Raw genomic sequence first — 19305 nt, 5'->3', positions numbered from 1 at the left:
CTACATTGGCGCATTCAATGCTTATTTCTCTGGGATGCGTTGAGGATAAGAGGTAAACTCTCACACATGAACTATAATGAGCACCCTGGCTGCTCTTGGGTGGGAAGGTTAGTTTTTCTGGTTGAGGAGGCAGAAGCAGGATCGATGTGACCTCAGGGAAGAGGCCTGCACGCAAGGACAACACACCTCCTCATGCCTCTTTTGCCCACATTGTGCATGCCCGAGCGATTTCACGCTGGCTGTGAGTGAGACGGATGGATCTTTTAGTTTTCAATTAGCGAGTGCCTTGCTTTTTAAACAAGCAGTGCAGCAAGCAGATGCTCTGAGTGATTGATGGCAGGGAACATATGTGGCCAGGAAGTGGCTGCACCAAAGCCTCAGCTTCCTGGCTGCCAGGGCCCTCTGGAGGTCATTCAGTGCCTTCCCTAACACCAGAAAGAAGTGGACCCGATCCAAGTAGGTCAGGTGGGAGCAAGATGCCCCCTTTTTCTCATGTGCTTTCTGGAAAGGGGGTTCAATCATCTTTTTTTAACTCCTTAATTGTATGCTACAGAGCTTGGGGGTTAAGATGTTCTACCCCATATGCCTTCTAAATCCTTAATTTCTCTCTACCTTTGGCGTTATGGGGGAAAGGTATATGTGCACATTCATGTGGGCCTGTGCCTATTAATGCCAGAGGACAACATCAGATGTCTCCCTCAGTCTTTCTCCACCTTATTTCTCACTGTATCAAAGCTCATCAATTTGGCTAAGCTGGCTAGCCAGTGACCCACCTGTCCCTGCCTCCCCAGTGCTGGGAATATAGGCCTGAGCTGTTGGCTCTGCTTGTCTCTGTGTCCTGGGGAATCTAGGCTAGGGCTCTCATGTCTGTGTTATGATCACCTTATTGACTGAAATGTCTGTGAGGTCTAAGTTCAAGGTGCTGGCAGATTCAGCATCTGGTGTGGATCTGCTTTCCAGGAAGGCTATGATGGCACTCAGCTGAGTCAGGGGAATGGAGCAAACAATGAGTTTGGCCTTTTGTGCTTGGTTGTTTCTGTTCTAGTACAGAAACCCCTAGAGAGGTGCACTGTTCTCAGCCCTCGATGGAAAAGCCTAGTGAAGATAGTGATGGTGGGCTAGACTAATCACTTTGATGGGAAAAAAAGAAGAAGAAAAACCTCTTCCAGAAGGACAGCCGTTCAGGGCACCAACACAGGAGAACAGTTACCTGAGAGCTTTGACAGCTGTGTGTGAAAGTCACCTGTACAGACCAATTTCCTTAAAAGCGGATTCTAATGGAGCTTTGCACCTCACTGTGAAATGGACATTTGTAAATGTTTCTTGCATCCTTCTAATGATAAACAGTAAAGACACAGGTGTGACCCACTTTAAGAAATTCAGCTATACAACTCCTCCCCATTACAAAACAGTAGCTCCCCATGTAGTTTATTTACTTGCCTTGTGGAAAGGAGTTGTGAAAGTATATGATTTATTTATACATCCATGCTCACAGGAATAGTATTTTCAGCAGATGACTCTTAACTTTCTTCCTGAGGGTGTTCAAATACTTGGGCTGGCCTTGAAGTTCTCATATAGATGAAGATGACTTTGAACAGCAAATCCTATTTCCTCTACTCCCAAAGTACTTGTATTATAAAATGTCTGCTTCTCATGCTTGTTTCGTGTAGTGCTGCAGTTTGTTTGTTTTTGTTAATTAATTCAATTTACATCTCCGTCATAGGTCCCTCCCTCCTCTCCTCCCAGTCTCACCTACTCTCCTCATCCTCCCTCCCCCTATTTCCTCAGAAGAGGGGAGCCCCCCTATCTAAGTTTATCTGCTCACATGAGATTAAGTTCATCTTCCTTCCCTGTGGCCCTGGTAGGGCAGTCTCAACAGAAGGAAGGGGGTAACATAGTCCATATCAGAGATATCCTCCACTCCTCAGACTATTGGGCTCACATGAAGCCTAAGCTGCCCATCGAATCTTTATAAGTAGAGGACCTAGGTCCATGCATTGTCTTTGGTTGGTGCTTCAGAATTCCTAGGCCCCTCTGGGAGCAGGTTGATTAGCTCTACTGGTCCTTGTTTCCACTCTTCCACCATTACCTCTATCTAGTCTGTTTCTCCATCTCATTGAGATTTATGTGTCTTCCCTAGGGTCTTCCTTGTTACTTATGTTTTTGGGGTCTGTACATTGTAGTATGTCTATCCTGTACTATATGACAAAAAGTCACGTATAAGTGAGTACATACCATGTGTGTCTTTCTGGGTCTGTGTTACTTCACTCAGGATGATCATTTCTAGTTCTATCCATTTGCCTGCAAATTTCATAATTTCCTTGGTTTTAATGGCTGAGTAGTATTAGGTTGTGTAAATGTATCATTTATACAATTTATCCATTCTTCGGTTGAGGGACATCTAGGTTGTTTCCAGTTTCTGACTATTACAAATAAAGCTACTGTGAACATGCTTGATCAAATGTCCTTGTTGCATGGTGGAGCATTTTTCGGCTGTATGCCCAGAAGTTGGGTCTTGAGGTATGGCTATTTCCATTTTTCTGAAAAAGCGCCAGATTGATTTCCAAAGTGGTCGTACAAGTTTGCACTCCGACCAGCAATAGAGGTGTGTTCCCCCTTTCCCACATCCTCAACAGCATTAGTTGTCACTTGAGTTTTTGATCTTAGCCAAATACCAACACAGTTTTTCACAGACCTTGAAAGAACAATTCCAAGCTTCATATGGAAAAACAAAAAACCCAGTATAGCTAAAAAAAAACAAAAAAAAAAGCATTCTTATACAAATATTAGAATTAGAAATGGAGGTTTTTCCATACCTTACTTCAAGCTATACTACAGAACAATAGTAACAAAAACTGCATGGTACTAGCATAGAAATCGGTTGGCTGATCAACGGCATCAAATTGAAGACCCAGAAATAAACGCACACACCTATGCACATCTGATTTTAACAAAGAAGCCAAACAGACAACATCTTCAACAAATGGTGCTGGTCTAACTGGATGTTTACATGTAGAAAAATGCAAATAGATTCATATTTTTTGCCCTGCACAAAAAGTGAATCAAAGACCTTAACATAAAACCAGATACACTAAATCTGCTAGAGGAGAATGTGGGTAAGAGCCTAGAATTCATTGGCAGGAGACAACTTCCTGAACAGAACACCAACAGCTCAGGCTCTAAGATCTACAATTAATGAGTGAGACCTCTTGAAACTAGTACTGCAGTTTGAACCCAGGGTTTCATGCATGGTAGACAAGTGAGCACTCTACAAATTTAGCCACAACTTCAACAACATTAATTGTAGCCAAAAGGCAGAGATGATATCAACATGGATAAATAAAATACTATGTGTACATACATGAAATAGAAATTCAGCCTCTAAGAGTAGTCTTCTCACAAATGCTACCATGTGAATGAATTATGACGATAGCATGCTGAATAAAGTGGCTCATTCACAAAAGGACAGACATCACGTGACCTCACTCATACACGATGCCTAAAGAAGCTGATCCATAAGACAGTGACTGGTGTTTGCAAGAGGCTGCGGGCAGAGGTGAGTGGGGAGCTATTTGAAAGGCTCAGAGGTTCAGTTTTGGAAGATAAAGTAGTTTGAAGGGTGGCCACTGCTGGTGGCTTTACAAGAGTATGTACATACTTAGTTACTGACCTGGACACTTACCAAGTGATGTATTATGAGATGTGGAGTCATGTAACAGTGAACATATAAGAAGTTATCTTTTTAATCACGTGGTAGTTTGAATAAGAATGGCTTCCATAGGCCCTACATTTTAATACTTTCTCGCTCTCTCCCCCCTTTCTGCCTCTCAGCTACTACTCTAGTACCATGTCTGTCTGCCTGATGCCATGGCTTCCACCAAGATGGTCGTGGACTAAAGCTCTGAAACTGAAAGCCCCCATAAACTAATTTTTTCTATTACATTGTCTTGGTCATGGTGTCTCCTCAGAGTAATAGAAGATAACAAAGACTTATGTGTGTGGTTACATGTGCATGTATGTGTATATTCATGTGAATGTCAGAAGGCAACCTCTGGTATCATTCTTGGGAGCCTCTTGCTTTTAATTTTTTTGAATGTATTTATTTGTTGATTTGCTATTTTTGATTGATTGCTTGATTGAGAGAGAGAGGGAGACAGGGTCTCTCAGTGTTACTGGAACTCGCTGGTTTGTTGAACCTAGCCTGCCAGAAAGTCACAAAAAATCTGTCTTGTCTCTGCTCCCCAGCCCTGGTATTATAAGTACCTGCCCTTGCAACTAGCTTTTGTATGTAGGTTCTGGAAATAGAACTCAGGTCCTAATGCTTACATAGCAGACACTTTACTCCCTAAGTCATGCAGAAATCTCTGCATCCACCATGGTCGGCAGAATAAGGATCCATGGGAGGCAAGAAGGTCGTTCTGTTCAACATGGCTCAGTAGGCAGTGTCGGTTCAAAGTTCTAGTCTGACGCTGTTTATTTTAGGCACATTTAAGCACAGCACAATTTTGTGAAAAGTTTCCTGGTGACAATTAACTCAGTCCTGTGTGCACAGAAAAGCTTAAGAAAGACACAACTACATCCAAACTCAAGTGCATGTGATATCTTCTGTAAAGACCGGTTCTATAGCTCAACTGAGAAAAACAAGCTCATAATAAGAGTATGGAGAGGGTCCAAAGTGGTCATGGCCAAACATAGCACAAAGGTCACCAGGCAATTAAATGCATCTGTTCCAAGCCTTCTGGGAGGAAAACAGGTTATACAACTCTTTCTTTAAAGAGACAAATCTCTGTTTAACATTTCTGGTTCACCTAATGTTTATCTGGGAGTACAAGAACCTCTGTGCCTCCCACACTTCCCCTTTTTTTATTTCTTAAAGAGAAAAGTGTGGCTGAAATATAGAGCGAGGTTGAATGCATTAACTGCATAGCTAGTCTAACTAATATAGGCAACCATAAGAGAATTAATAAGAATAGCTAACAGAGGACCAAGTTAAAGGGAAAGCCACCTTAATGATGAGGCCATTTAAAGCTTATTTGAGAGAATTTGTTCTCTTTATACAGATTATTAATTCGACCATCAGTGGTATGAGAAAAAATTGACACATTGAAGCAACACATACCGGTAAATTGTTGACAACCAAGATTATGCTTGAGCAACAAATAATCTAGCATTGATCTATTTGGTAAAATTGTGGTCCTCAATTTGCCTATCTCTTAACTAATTTCTGCTAATATTTTTTTCTGCTAATAGTTTTATTCAACATAAGGGTCGTTTTTTTTTCTTTTTTTTAATTATTAGTTACATTTTATCAACTCTGTATCCCAGCTGTATCCCGGTCCCTCATTCCCTCCCAATCCCACCCTCCCTTCCTTATCTCCTCCCTGCCCCTTTCCAAGTCCACTGATAGGGAAGGACCTCCTCCTCTTTCATCTGACATAAGGGTCATTTTTGAAACCTCTTTTTATATTCCAGTCATCATTCCTGGGACTGGCAATAAAAAAAATAAAGCATCTGTGGCTGCAACCATTGCTGGATCCAATAGATCAATGAATCATCACAATATTTGGAGAGAGCTATCCTAATTTTATTGATCAGTTGCAAAGATTTACTGAACAAAATGGTTGTGCTATGGCCTATCCCACAAAACCTTTATAGTCCAGAGAAAGGGCAGTATAAGTAGCATTGTAGAAAACAAACAAACAAAAGAAGTTGTTTACCAGAAGGAAAGGTATTGTACATTTAAAGTGTAATGTGATTTTTAAAAACCATTGACAGGAATATCAGGTAAGCCCAATAAATGCAAGTGTAGGATTCTATTCTGTCCCCTGTTGTTTGTGCATATGCTTTTGAGTGACTCCTATGCCATACTAATTTCTTTTTAAGAGACCAGGACTAGGCAGTTTTCCTCTGATAAAAAAAAAAAATTTGAGCCAGATGACTGTTCTGTACCAAAAGAAGCCAGAGCATATTTTCTAAATTATTGGCAACAGGTAACACTATTCTAGATTCAATAACATCAGCTCGAATAAGCAATACAATAAGATATTCCTTCTTTATCTAGATACAACTATAATTTTCACTATCAGAGCTTCTAAACAGTACTGAAATATGCTAAAAATCTGTATTATTGCATTTGGATTGATTAGATTAACCCAACCAAATGTCCCCCCTTCACTTGTAAACCATCTTTTGTCCAGACAACTGGTCCCAAAGGGCTAAAAACTAAATCCTTAGCATGGAAAAACACCATCATGCTATCTTCTATTATACACATTTCCTTTTATTACTTCTGACAAAAGGCATTTGACTTCTGCATTGACAAGCTGAGAATTGACAAGTTGAGAATGAACATGCAATATAGTCAATAAACATAACAGCATCATCTTGGGATCAGTAGTACTGTGTCCTTGTTGTCTTCCTAAGTCACTGGTTATTCTTCCTCTTGGAATATCTCTTCTGGATGGGTTTGTCATCTATCTTCAGAAGCTTCATCTGTCTGCTGGACTCTGGGGTATTCTCCTGGTTGGATGCATCAAAATGGGAGCCATTTGGAATCTCATTCATGTTCTGAAAAGATACAAGCACAACGTTGCCCCAATGTAAGGAGAACATCAGGCCCTTTCCACTGATTGGTTTTTAGATCTTTTCATTTAACATACACTTTAGGTTGTGTCTCCTTTAGGACAAAAGTCTTTGAGGCAATGAAAGAAAAAGCATTATCCTTTAAAGTGAAAAAAAATTAAAAAACAAAAGTTAGCATGGTTAAATATAGCATAGTAAGTGGAGATTTAGGTGGGCATATTTACCCCTCCTTGTTTTTAAAGTTTGCCATTTAAGTATTTGATGTTTTCATTCATAGAGTGACCCTATGGATTGTAGGGATTTCTGTAACATTATTAACATTTCATAAATTGTCAAAGCCCTTAAAGCATTTGCTAGGAGAAGCAGGACTGTTGTCAGTTTTGAGTTGTAATGGAAGTCCTATAAATAAAATAAAATGCATAAGGAACTATTTGACAAAGTTTCACAGGTGACACAACGGTATTTCCCCGGAGCCCCTGGGGCCCCATGCCATGCCTGGGACCATACTCTACAGCTGACTAGTTAAGGAGAGACACTGTGCACACACATGTAGTGCACTCCAAGCACAGGTCTCCACACGCCTGACAGCGGAGAAGGCTGAGCTCAAGGAGACTCTCCTACTAGGTAAAAGGATACTCGGAAGTGCCTGAGAAATAGTCACAGAAATTCTGAGCGAGAAAACAATTGGATTTTCCAATGCAAGCATGAAAGTACATATCTCGCTGATACTGTAAATGAAAAAACAATGTGAACAATATCAAAGCATAACATTTTTGTGGAGGATGAACTCCCTGGAGGTCTAATTCTTACTACATTTCACAATCTAATGTAAGAGATTCTCTGACTGCTCAGAGTAATTTTAGGTGAAAACTTCAAAATAATCTAATTCTTACCGATTGCACTTTTGGTTTAACGCCTTCTGTCCTCCAAGGGAATTTGAGAAATATGTGATTATATTTTCACCCCGTGGTCACTGCATTATACATATGAAATATTCTTTAAAAAGGTTGTTTTTTATCTCAATTCACCCCTATTTTCTTTTTAAAACTTCATCACTGTTACTTTTAAATTTTTGTTATTTATACAAAACACAAGTTTAAAATATGAGGTCTTAGTAATCACAAACACAAAGGAATCCGGGTGGTGTTTGGACTCTGTTCCTGAAAGGCCTGAAATGGGAGTCTCCACTTCTGATGTGAAGGACAAGATAAAATTCCTTATTTCGCTAATGCACTTGGCTAACGCTGCAAGTGCATCATTGGATGGATTCATAAGTGGACCAAGCTTCAGCAAGGAAAGCAACTACAGTCTCTGTAATGGACAACTCACTGAACCAACCCTCTGGAGCAGCCTCCTACCAGCACCAGCCATGGCAGTTCCTGACTTCCCTCCAAGGCAGGCTCTCTTTGCTTGTGCTCTCTAGAGACAGAGACAGTTCAGGAATACTGTCATGTTTCAGTAGGGTCTGATTTATTTTCCTTTTCACTTTTTATTTTCAAGGAAAGGAAACTCAGCTGAAGGAGCCCTTTCTTTCATTTCTGTCTCCATGTCCCCTCTATTCCAACTTTCTGTTTACTAGACTCCACCCTCGGGGACCTCATCCCAAGTGTTTCCATCTCTCCACATTTACAGCCTTTCTGCAACATCCCTTTTCTCTGAAGTGAGGCCAGTTCCCACTTTCAGCTCATGTCTATCCTGTATGTACTACTTTTAACATGAAGTCAGTATGTGGAGCCTCAGTCTTCCTTCAGGATATCCACTGAAGAGTTATAAACTGGGGCTCCAGAGCTACCCATCATGACTGGAAGACTTGGATTCCTCCTCAGTCAACCCAATAAGCTTCCATCCAAATTTAAATAAATAGCAGTCTGTTGTTTGAAGACCCATTTCTGCCTCTCAGCTTTTTCCATTTTCCGAGGGTCAGGGATCTTGAACACTCGGGCTATCCCCAGTTTTTTCAGCCTGTCTACCAAGTTTATCTTGAGCTGGCCAACATCAGGATATACAGGAATCAAGAAAAAGCATTAATTTAAGTCAAGTATAAAAAATGTAATGCCCTTGAGGAATCATAGTAGAAGCAAAGATCCCTGGCTATAGGATCAGTGTTGTTTTCATAGTGACGTTCATGCCCCTAAGGCCATGTAACAGTCGATATTTATTTTTTGCCCTTTTATGAATTACAAAAATAAGGGGATTCTGTGGGTCTCTTCTATTAATGTCAAAGTCTGGCATTTCTTTATAACCTCTAAGCTCAGTTTAAGATGACAGACTCCCTTTTTCAAATGGGTTCCCTCCTGATTTCCAGGACATCCAGGGCTGCCCTGAGACAGAGAAACCCTGTCTCAAAACAAAACAAAAAACACAAAACAATCAAACAAAAACTCACCACACATTCTGTTCCAGTTGGAAATATATAGAAAAAAAAATCAAATATCTTGCTAAGTAGATGCAAAGAGGCTATACTGTGTTCAGGGTAAGGTAAAGCCTTGCAGTTCTCCAGCCTCCCTTTCAGAGCTTCAGTTCTCCACCTCCTTTGACTCTGTGCTTTCATTACCTTCCAGTTGCCTCATGATGTCAACAATGAACTTGGGAGGACAACATGTACCTTATGAAAGGTCTTCCCTTCCAGGAGACAAGACCAGGCAAGAACAGGACAGTTTTCCCAATGGCTTTCGAATACAAGGTTCCATTAACCACTCAGGTTCTGAATAGAGTCATGCAGCTCAGAGATAGCTCTCTGCTTTGAAGAAAAGCTCCATCCTGGTTTGATTTATTGAGGATGAGATGATAAGGGACAGGGGAGTTTCTAATCTATAAACTAACCAGAAACCAAGGATATTCTGCCCCTTCAACCTGTTCACTAGTGTGCACTGCCGTTTGGGGAGAAACACAGCATCCAGCTGCTCATGGCCTCTGCTCCTCCAACACAGTTGGGATGCAATCAGGGACCACAGATGTGGGAAACAGTTCTGGCAATTTGAGAAGAAATGAGTTTCACTGAAAATATCGTAGTAGCTTGCCAAGTCACAGGGGAGATTAGAGAACTTGGTTTGCAAAGCAGACAGTAACAAAATGCTTAGACACTTATTTTTTCAGCAAAATCACGTCTGAGCCATACCCAGCAAGAAGTCAGCTATTGTAACCAAATGAAGGCACCAGATGGCATGTCCATGGCTGCTGACACTGGAGGCCAACATCCTCCAGGCACTCTGATCTTCTTGTACACTAAAAGTTGTCTCTGCTACATAGGTAATTAATGCTCCATTGTCAGTACTTCTTAGGTTCATGAACTCCTCAGTGGCAATGTGAGGTAGCTGCCTGTCCTTGGCTGAGCTGGGTCATGAGTATCTTTCAATGGGATGAGGGCTCTGCCTTCCACCAAGAACCACATGCCCCATATTCTCAATGTAAGAATGGGATAAAAGGCACCACAGAACCGAACGATACCACCCATCCAATCCAAAGAGTAGGGCTAACCAGAGTCCTGATTATTCTACTTTATTAACAGAAAACAAATCACCCAGTCTCTCCACTCCTCCTGTCCCCACTTTTGTCTAGTTCAGCCTTGTCCTATATTCAGATTATCAGAGAGACTTCCAACTACTTCCCGCCTCCAGCTCGCCTTCTGCACTGGATGAGAATGCTGGTTCTAAAACATAAATCTGATTCCATCACCTACTTAAAACCCTACAGAGTCATTCCTGTTGTCACGGAGATAAATTCTAATCTTACTGAAGTAAATTAAAAGCTCACCTCGTCTCTCATCACCTATTTTCAGCTTCTCACCAGTCATTTTCCCCACTGAGAGGATGAATCTGCGAAGAAGAGAATGAAATTAGGAAAGGCAAGCACAGAGGGTGTATGCTAGGGTTTTCCTAAGGTCAGTAACTGGGTTGAAGGCAACACCAGAACCTGGGAAACTAAGGAAAATATACATCATTAGGGTCTTAAGTCATTCCAGATGGACTAGATCAAAATATAGAAGGTAGAAGCTAGGCCTCATATTTATATACACATCCAATGGTTCTAAGCATCAGCCAGGGATAGGGAAAGACACATTGCTCTATTGGCCCTTGTTTTTACATGTGGGGGAGCTGAGGGCCAAAGAGGTTAAGTACTCAAGGTGCATGTGTCTCATCTACTGTTGTAATGAAACAAAACTCCGAGCAAAGATATTTGGACTCATTTAGTGTTCTTCTTTTGTGCCACGTGGTAAATAGACATAAAGGGTGAATAAATCAGTCGGACGAAGGGCTGTTGTTACAGTTATGGAAACCAAGCATTGGGAGAGGAAGGTCAGCTCTGGGGAAAGGGAGCTACTGGGAAAGTTTAGATGCTGCCCTGAAACCCCACAGAGGCACCCAGGTTTGCCACCTGCATTCTCACGGATGCAAAGTCAGGTGCATCTGCTGTGGAGTTGAATCCAGTACAAATTGCATGGCAGAAGGTGCTTCAAGGAAAGCACTCAAACAATAATGGTGAATGACCAACACCTTCTGGCCCCTTTTTCTACAGAGTAGGCAGGAATGATGGGAGAAGAGAAGGTAATCAAGAGTGGGTGTCAGGTCCTTCCATGCAGAGAATAAGCTGGGGGATGGGATTTATGGGAATCCCATTCTATGCCTAGGTTCAGCACAAGCATTACTCTGGTGTGATGGAACAGGCCTGTTTCCTGAACACAGGCTCCAGGTCCGTCGGCTCCCATCACCTGAAGTGCAGGTCATCCTGTATAATGGTTCATCCTTACTGTCAACGTGATTGAATTAATAAACATCCAGGACATTTTTTGAGGTGTATCTTTGAGTGTGTCTGTGAGGGCATCTCCAGAGAGGAAGAATAGCCACCCTGAGCTGGGCACCACCATCCAGTGAGCTGGAGTCTCAGATTGAAATGGAAAAGGGGTCAACAGAGCATCCTGTTTTTCTCTGCATCCTGACCTGCCTAGATGTGATCAGAGCTCCTTCAACCACAGCCTCGAGTCACTCTCACATCCACACCTTCCCTGACACAGTGGATCGTAGCTCCTTAAACTGTGAACCAGAAAGAGTTCTCCTCCACTAAGATATGTCCTGCTAGATTTTAAGTCATGGTGACAAGCAAGATATCTAAGTATCCTATACCTGTTAGTCTTTTGAGACACAGTTCACAGTTGCATTCCAGAATGCCTCATCTACCTCATTCTGATCTTAATGAAGACATGTGCCACTTCATGACATCAATTATATAACCATGTGTGTGCCTGTTTATCACTATGTGTATAAATACTTATCGCTGTGTGTTACCTATTTTTTTTCTTGTCTAAGAAAATGGATTTTCTTGTCTCCCTTTGTCCCAGTTGTCCACACAAACCCTGTCACTAGATAGACTCTCAACAAACATTTGTTTAAAGGAAACTCCCCAATTAGTAATCCATTTGTCTTAATGTGCAAACATCTCTGAGGATTTGGGGGGGTTGCAGTTTTGCACCGTGTGGTTTGCTTTCTGAGACTGCTTTCTAACATCCTAGTCGAGAGGCTCTAGGGGTGTGGAACTTATGACGTGGATCAGGGATGGAAATTAGCAATGAGGAAGCAAGACCTTGCAGCTCAACGTCTGGACAGAGCAGGACGTTTATATATGCTTTGAAAGGGAGATTAGTGTTGCTAGACATTGTAGGAAAAAAAGACATGAGAGCCAGGGGATGATAGAGGGCTGTGAAAAGGCAAGGATGATGAAACCAAAGATATGGCTGGCGCTTGTCCTGTGGTGCACTTTGCAGTCAGCATTGTCACTTCATGTCCCATAAGATGGAAAGAAGACATTCTGCCCTTTACCCTAGCCCTGGCTCAGCTGCTGGCCTATTGGGGCTAAGAAGAAAAAGCACAGAAGTCTAGTAGTCGGGGCTTCTTGTCTCTAGTTCAGTCTCTCCCTCGGAGCTGGGAACTTGGTGTTTTCTACAGCAGGAGTCTGTGCTTCCCCAGTCAGGCTCATGGCATTGCCTGGCTCTGAGGTGTGGAATACATTACCTGATGGATTGTCGGCTTCCTTTACTGTGAGACGAGTGCAGTTATTTATTTTTTAAAGTCATGGTGGGGATTGAATGTGATCTTGCAGTGGGAATACCTTGAGAAAGAACATCCATGCAGAAGTGGTCCGGGCTAATGTTTGCTCGTATTAAACACACTCTCGAGCAGGAGACTTAGCAGGAACTGTGAAGTACACTTATCTGCTCCCACGGGTATCACGGGGGACAGGGAAGGCTTCTCATCTAGGGAGAAAGTCGTCCTACCTTGTTGTCCACAGCTCCTTGCAGCATCTCACAAATCATCCCTAGAGATCCTGTCCTTTCCACTAAGCTTCCTATAATCCTTTGTCCCTTAGGCTAGAAACCTAAAAAAAAATCTCTGAATTTCCTGAGCACTTCAGAAGCCCTTACTTACCTCAATGCAGAATTATCTGCTGAAATCTATGATTCTTAAGCAGTGCAGGACCAATTGCTGCCCAGTAAGATGGCAATGAAGAACAGCAGCTGCAGAGCATGGCCTTGCTAGGAAGACTTTCAGTTCCATGTTAGGTGTCGTGGCGAGATGGATTCTGAGTACTAATGCCCTTGTGAGACTCTGAGGGGCTCTGGAGGGCTCTGGAGAGGTCAATTCTAGTGGTCAGTCTTGCCTAGTTCAGCCTGTACTATTACTATTGTGTCCTCAATTGCCCTTAGATCCAATTTTCCCCAGCCTCTAGAGAGGATCACACAAATGCACAAGACCTGCCTGATGGGCACACTGTGATGTTTGCTCCTCTTTGCTTCTGGGCAAGGGACCCAGGCTGCCAAGGCATACCTCCACCTCATCTTCAGTCATCACCATTTTTAATCTCTCCTCTTACTCCACAGCAATGCCTGACCGTGCTGCAGCCCTTCCATTCACAGGGTCTGCCTGTCCAGTCTTCCTTGACCTGACTCTCATCCTCTGAAGGAACGCTGGAATATTTCTCACTAGAACATCCCAGGTCTGGGTGTGCGTGTCCTTGAAACTTCTTAAAACTCTATGTAATCATATGTCACATTATATTGAAATTATTAGAAAGGGTGTTTTCTTTCTAATTGGAAAGGATGCCTCACTGTGTATCCCAGGCTTGTATAGAACTCATAATCTTGTCTCCTGAGTTTTTACTCCATACATGGCTCTGGGGAAAAAAAAAATTCTTCTCCATCTTCAGTCTCTTAATGTCTACTATGGAGCTGCAGAAAAAGAAACTTATAAACACTGAGCTGAATTTATCCGCTGAAGTCTGTGAATCTTGTCCAAGAATCCCACAGGTGTGCCTGGCCCACTGGATAGACCATCTCTGTCCCTCCAAGCTGGACTTCCCTGTGCCAGTGATTGTTCCATCTTGATGCCTCTTGCTCAGTCCTTCAAATTTCATTCTCTACAGTTAGACAAGCCAGCTGCAGCCTTACCCCTACAGCCTGCTTGCTTGACATCAGGTGACCATCATTATCATATAAACTTTTTTTTTCTACTTCCCCAGATCTCTGCCAGCCATGGCATAAATCAGCAAAACTCAAAGCAGGAAATTTAGGTACCAGCTGAGGAACATTCTACTTCTGGATTGGTGGTGGCTACCAAGGAGAAAATCCTATATGCTAGAGTTCTCTTATCTACCTTCTAGGTCTCCTCTCTTTTCTCCACCTCATGCCCTAGCATGAATTGCATCAAGGGTGCTGGGCTCTGCTGTCCAGGACTCTAACTGGGATGCTAGAAGGGAAGCAAAAGAAAGGAGGTGATTATTCCTGAAGCTAGGCTCACTCCTCCAATATAGGTCATAGTTCACAGCTCTCATGAGATCATCTTTCCTCCTTCCCTTCATCTCTTCCTTTCTGACAGTAACTGCTCCCTGTCAATCCCTTTGGCTCCTTTAAATAACAATGGAGTCCCACTGTCACTAGCTCCAGAAAACCACATTACTCCTTCTGATCCTTCTACCTGCTGCCTACACATCTGCAGTAATCCTCGTTACTAAATGCCTTCCAAATAATACCATTTCAGTCTGTCATCTGTTTCCTGCTGGGAATCTGACAGGTGAAATAGAAAGCTTAAAGTGGAAGTCAAGGTATACAGACAGGGGCTCCTATCAAGGAGAAGTCAGTGAGCCTAGTCATGTATGAATGCAAACCAAGGTAAAGACCTTGCACAACCAAACAAGGCTAGATAGAGATGGTGGAATGCTGAACAGTTAAAAAGAAAAAAGAAACAGGTCCAGTTCATTGAAGCAGACATTTTAAAGATAAAAGTAGATTTTGTATGTATGTATGTATGTATGTATGTATGTATGTGTGTGTGTGTTGAGGCTAATTCTGCTTCTTATGGTTGGTGGGTCTCACTACCCAGACCTCCAGGTAGAGTCTTTCTCTCTCTTCCTACTCCTTGGCACACATGTGGCCTGGGATGAGCAAATAGATACTTACATTTCTACTTTGCCCTGGAACCAGTGACCCTACAGAGAGCACCTTAGGCGCACTACACAGCATCATTGGGGTACCCGGTAGGTTATGGTGACATCTTAGACAGACTGTCCCAGGTATGTCATCTTCTCTCACAACAGCCTTGGTGCCTGGCCATGTTCGTGCCAAGGTCTTTGTTCTGAGAGTCACTTCACTATGCCTTTCTATTCAATGGTTTCACCTAGTCACGCTAGCCAGCAACAAACCGTGTTGCCTGTGAGCATGGACCCTTACTTGTACACCAGCACCACGTTCTCTGAAAAGGAATCCTGGAAAAGGTACTTCATGGGCCAGGCTGAGTTTATCCTTGGAGGGACTCGAGGTCCGGCACCAGTCCAAGTTATTGTACAGCCTAGCACATTTGAACCCTTTGACTTATGCCAGGAGACTCCTCCCAAGTGACTTTATCGAGCTGCATCCATGTCCTGAGCCCAACTGTGTCACATTATAGCAGCCATTCACCTACCCTCTCAGTACCGAGGGTCATTGTACAAATTATAGGGCCCTATGAAGGCATGAAGGCATTGAGGTTTGCCCTGAGCACTGCTCAAAAGATAAAAACTTGCCAATCTACACAGGCACAAGACAAGTTCAGATGCACAGCTGTAAGAACATCTAAGTAATAACTCTGGGATATTATTACTCTGGAAAGATTTCTTCCTACACTGTGAAAGGTAAAGCTTGGGAAGATGGTACAGAGACAGCATCAAGTCTCTGTACCCAGACAAACAGATAAAGTTTAAGACTGCAGTTGAGCTCGGATTACTAAAGCAGCCTAACACTGCTTGCTTCTTTCTTTCTCATATGGGGAGGTGTCTTAATCAACGTTTTATTGCTATGAAGAGACACCATGACCATAGCAACTCTTATAAAGAAAAGCATTTAATTGGGGCTGGCTTACAGTTTCAGAGGTTCAGTCCACTATCAGCATGGTGGGAAGCATGGTGGAATGCAGGCAGACATGGTCCTGGAAAGGGAGCTTAGACTGCTACACCTGGATCTGTGGACAGCAGGGAGAGAGAGAGAGCCACTGGACCTGACTTGGGCTTTTAAAACCTCAAAGCCCATCCCCAATGACATACTTCCTCCAACAAGAATACACCTACTCCAACAAGGCCACACCTCCTAATCTTTCTAAATAGTGTCTCTCCCTGATGACTCAGCATTCAAATATAAGAGCTGATGGGGCCATTCTTACTCAACCACCACAGGAGAGCTGGACTCTTGCACTAGGTTAAGCTTACACTGCATCATTTTCAGGACCATTTCTGACTGACTGACTTAGTAACTGTTTTGATGAATCACTCTGCTGGAGCCTCCAGCTTGGATAGATGGTTGGGCAGGCATACTGATGTCAGTGAGAAACTCCCTTGTCTTATACACTTATTTGATGTGGTGTGCACTTATTTGATGTGATCTAAGAAAGCCTCTAGTCCTTTCCTCAAAAGAGCCTAGCATTAACTTAACCCTAGGCTGATACCTAGTTCTAAATAGTGGCTTCCTTCCTTCTCTCCAGGAACCAAACCCACCCCTGGTACTTGGATAAGCCAAGGTCCCTGACTTGCTAGAATTGTCAACTAGGGGTCTTTCTGAGCTTTTCCTAATTCTACGAACTTGAATCCAATACCCCAGTGGGGTAAATGAAACAGGGAGAGTACTAAAGCTCAAGGGAAATATCCCATGGTTCATTTTATTATACATTAGTCAAAGCAAAACCTTAAAGGGGATTTGCTGAGTACCCTCCCCCACCCCCAAGTGTCCTCTTGGATCTTGAAGATCCATGGCTCTTCTCAAGATGGCCAGTGCCTTCTGTACCACTCTCAGCTCCTCACCTCCCTTCCTTGTTGTGGGCAGTTCCTTTCTCCCCTTAGATCAATAAAGAAGTTGATATTTTACAACTGTAGAAAACTAAGGGAAAATCAAACACAGCCCAAATGGAAAAATAATGAAATGGAAAATAATGAAAAGGCCAACCAAGACACATTCTATTTGCCTAGTACACAGTCTTTATCCCAGGGCTCCTTGGGCCTCCTGCCTAGGTCACTTAAGGTTTAGTTTTGCATCCAGGTCGGGTCTGGCCTCAGAATTCTCAGTGTCCTCTATAATGGACTTATTGATCTTTTAATTCTATGGGGTTTCTCTCCACACCTTTGCTGGACTGCTCTTTGATATACATCTAGTCACCATCAGTCTCTGACACCAGGCCTTCTCTCATTCCTCCCCTGGAATCTGAGTCATCAAGTTACTCATGTCTTTCTCCAACAGAAGTGTTTCTAAGACCTTAAGGAATCTACACTTGGCCCTGAGCCAAGTCTGAACTCCCTGATGGCCACTGTAAGAGAAGAAAGCCAGCACCCATTCTGGAAACCACTGTTTCAGGTTCTCTGGTTTCCCCCACTAGAAGATTTAGTCATCGCCATCCTTGAGAGTTTACTGACAGTAGAAAAGCTTTGGGAATCACTTGAAAAGGGAAAAGCATGATCCTAAACTCACACAACCTCAGGACTCTGTGCTTTCACCCATTTTTATGAAGCCTCTAAGCCAGCAATGGCAAAAAGCTTTCATCGCGAAAGCCAGTCCTGATTGGCTGCCTGCAGTGATGTGGCAAGAAGCAGTAAGCTTTGTCTGGACTCAGTGGGAGACAATACATGATATACTAGAGATGTCAGAAAGTAGGACAGCTCCAGGCAGTATCAGCCTACATATGTGCCCAGTGTTTACCACACATGGCCTTCGCTGTTGTGGAAGCCACATGGCAGTATTAGGCACTACTGTCCTCAGAAACTGCTCACATCAAGTTCTGCCATGTGGGAAAGTGCACCTTTTCTCAATCAGCGTTCAAGACTCAGCCTTGCTGTTTCTAGCCATAGGACTGTCATTTGGAAATCACAGCTATGCACAGTATCTACCATATAGTTTCCTTCCACCATGAACAAAATATGTGACACACGTGACTTGAGGGAATGGGAAAGATTTTAGAGAATTGGCACGGTTTAAGAGAAACTTCGGTCTATAGTGTCAAGGAAGACATGACGGCTGGAGCATGTGATGGAGGCTGCTCAGATCGTGGTGGGACAGGAAGCAGAGAGCAGCTGGAACCAGGGTGCAGCTCCTAACCTTCAAAGAGCATCTCCCTGTGACCTACTTGTACCTACTTCCTAAAGGTTCCGGGGCCTTGAGAATGGTGCCTGTGGGTGACATTTAGGATCCAAACCATAGTACCTACATCATACGGTCTCCATAGAAAATAATTGACACGAGGCTTATAAGGCACCAAGCTTATTGCAAGCTTTTGTCAAGCAATACTTGCTGTTGGCTATCGCTCTATTAATATCAAAGCCTGCAACCTGTACCGTTGCAGATACCAGCTTCCTGTCCCAGGACATGTTAAGATACAGAGTACACAGTTGTCCCAGATGGCCCAAGCTCCTCTTCAAATGCCATTGGACTGTGGTAGCTCTTACATTGTCTGTGTTTACCTTGAAGTCCCATTATTCTCCACTCTGCGGTTAGACATTTCATATCCTCCCCATGGGTTCCTCCCTTGTTAATGCGATTACACGTGGTGATTGTTTCATTAAGCGCCTTTTCATAGAGTGTTTGGTAAATACCTGGCAGAATGTGAAAGCTAATTATCATCTTAATTGGTAAAGATGAACTGGTACATAATATGTGTGATTTAATTATCAGGGCAAGCCCTATGAAGGTTAATAAGAAATGAAAACTCCTAAGAAAAGTCTCTGGGGTTTCTGGGCAGGTAACTGCTGAACTTTCAAGACAACAGAGCTGATCCCTACAAATTTAGCATTGTGGAGTGTTAACCTTTCCCTTTGCCCCAATCAGAAGATTAGAGCTACAATCTTATCAATACAAAAAAATACATCTATTTGCTTCTTAGTTTGTTCACTTATATAAAGTGTCTCTTTCCCTCTCTGTATATTTCCTCCAAAATTCACTGAGGTGGATATTAAGCAATTTTAAGAGCTTTCTTTTCTTTCTTTCTTCTTTCTTTCTTCTTTCTTTCTTTCTTCCTTCCTTCCTTCCTTCCTTTCTTCTTTCTTTCTTCCTTCCTTCCTTCTTTCTTCTTCCTTCCTTCCTTCCTTCCTTCCTTCCTTCCTTTCTTTCTTCTTCTTTCTTTCTTTCTGTGATTTAGGACAGTTTTATCCTCCATGGGAACTTTTGCTTCCCTCGTGTGGTGAGAATGTGGGAATTACTAATTCATTGTCTGTATTCTCTTTTGA

This window comes from Psammomys obesus, unplaced genomic scaffold, assembly GCF_907164565.1.
Source record: "Psammomys obesus unplaced genomic scaffold, mPsaObe1.curated_primary_1811, whole genome shotgun sequence".
NCBI classification, from domain to species: domain Eukaryota; kingdom Metazoa; phylum Chordata; class Mammalia; order Rodentia; family Muridae; genus Psammomys; species Psammomys obesus.
Note: the sequence above shows the minus strand (reverse complement) of the source record.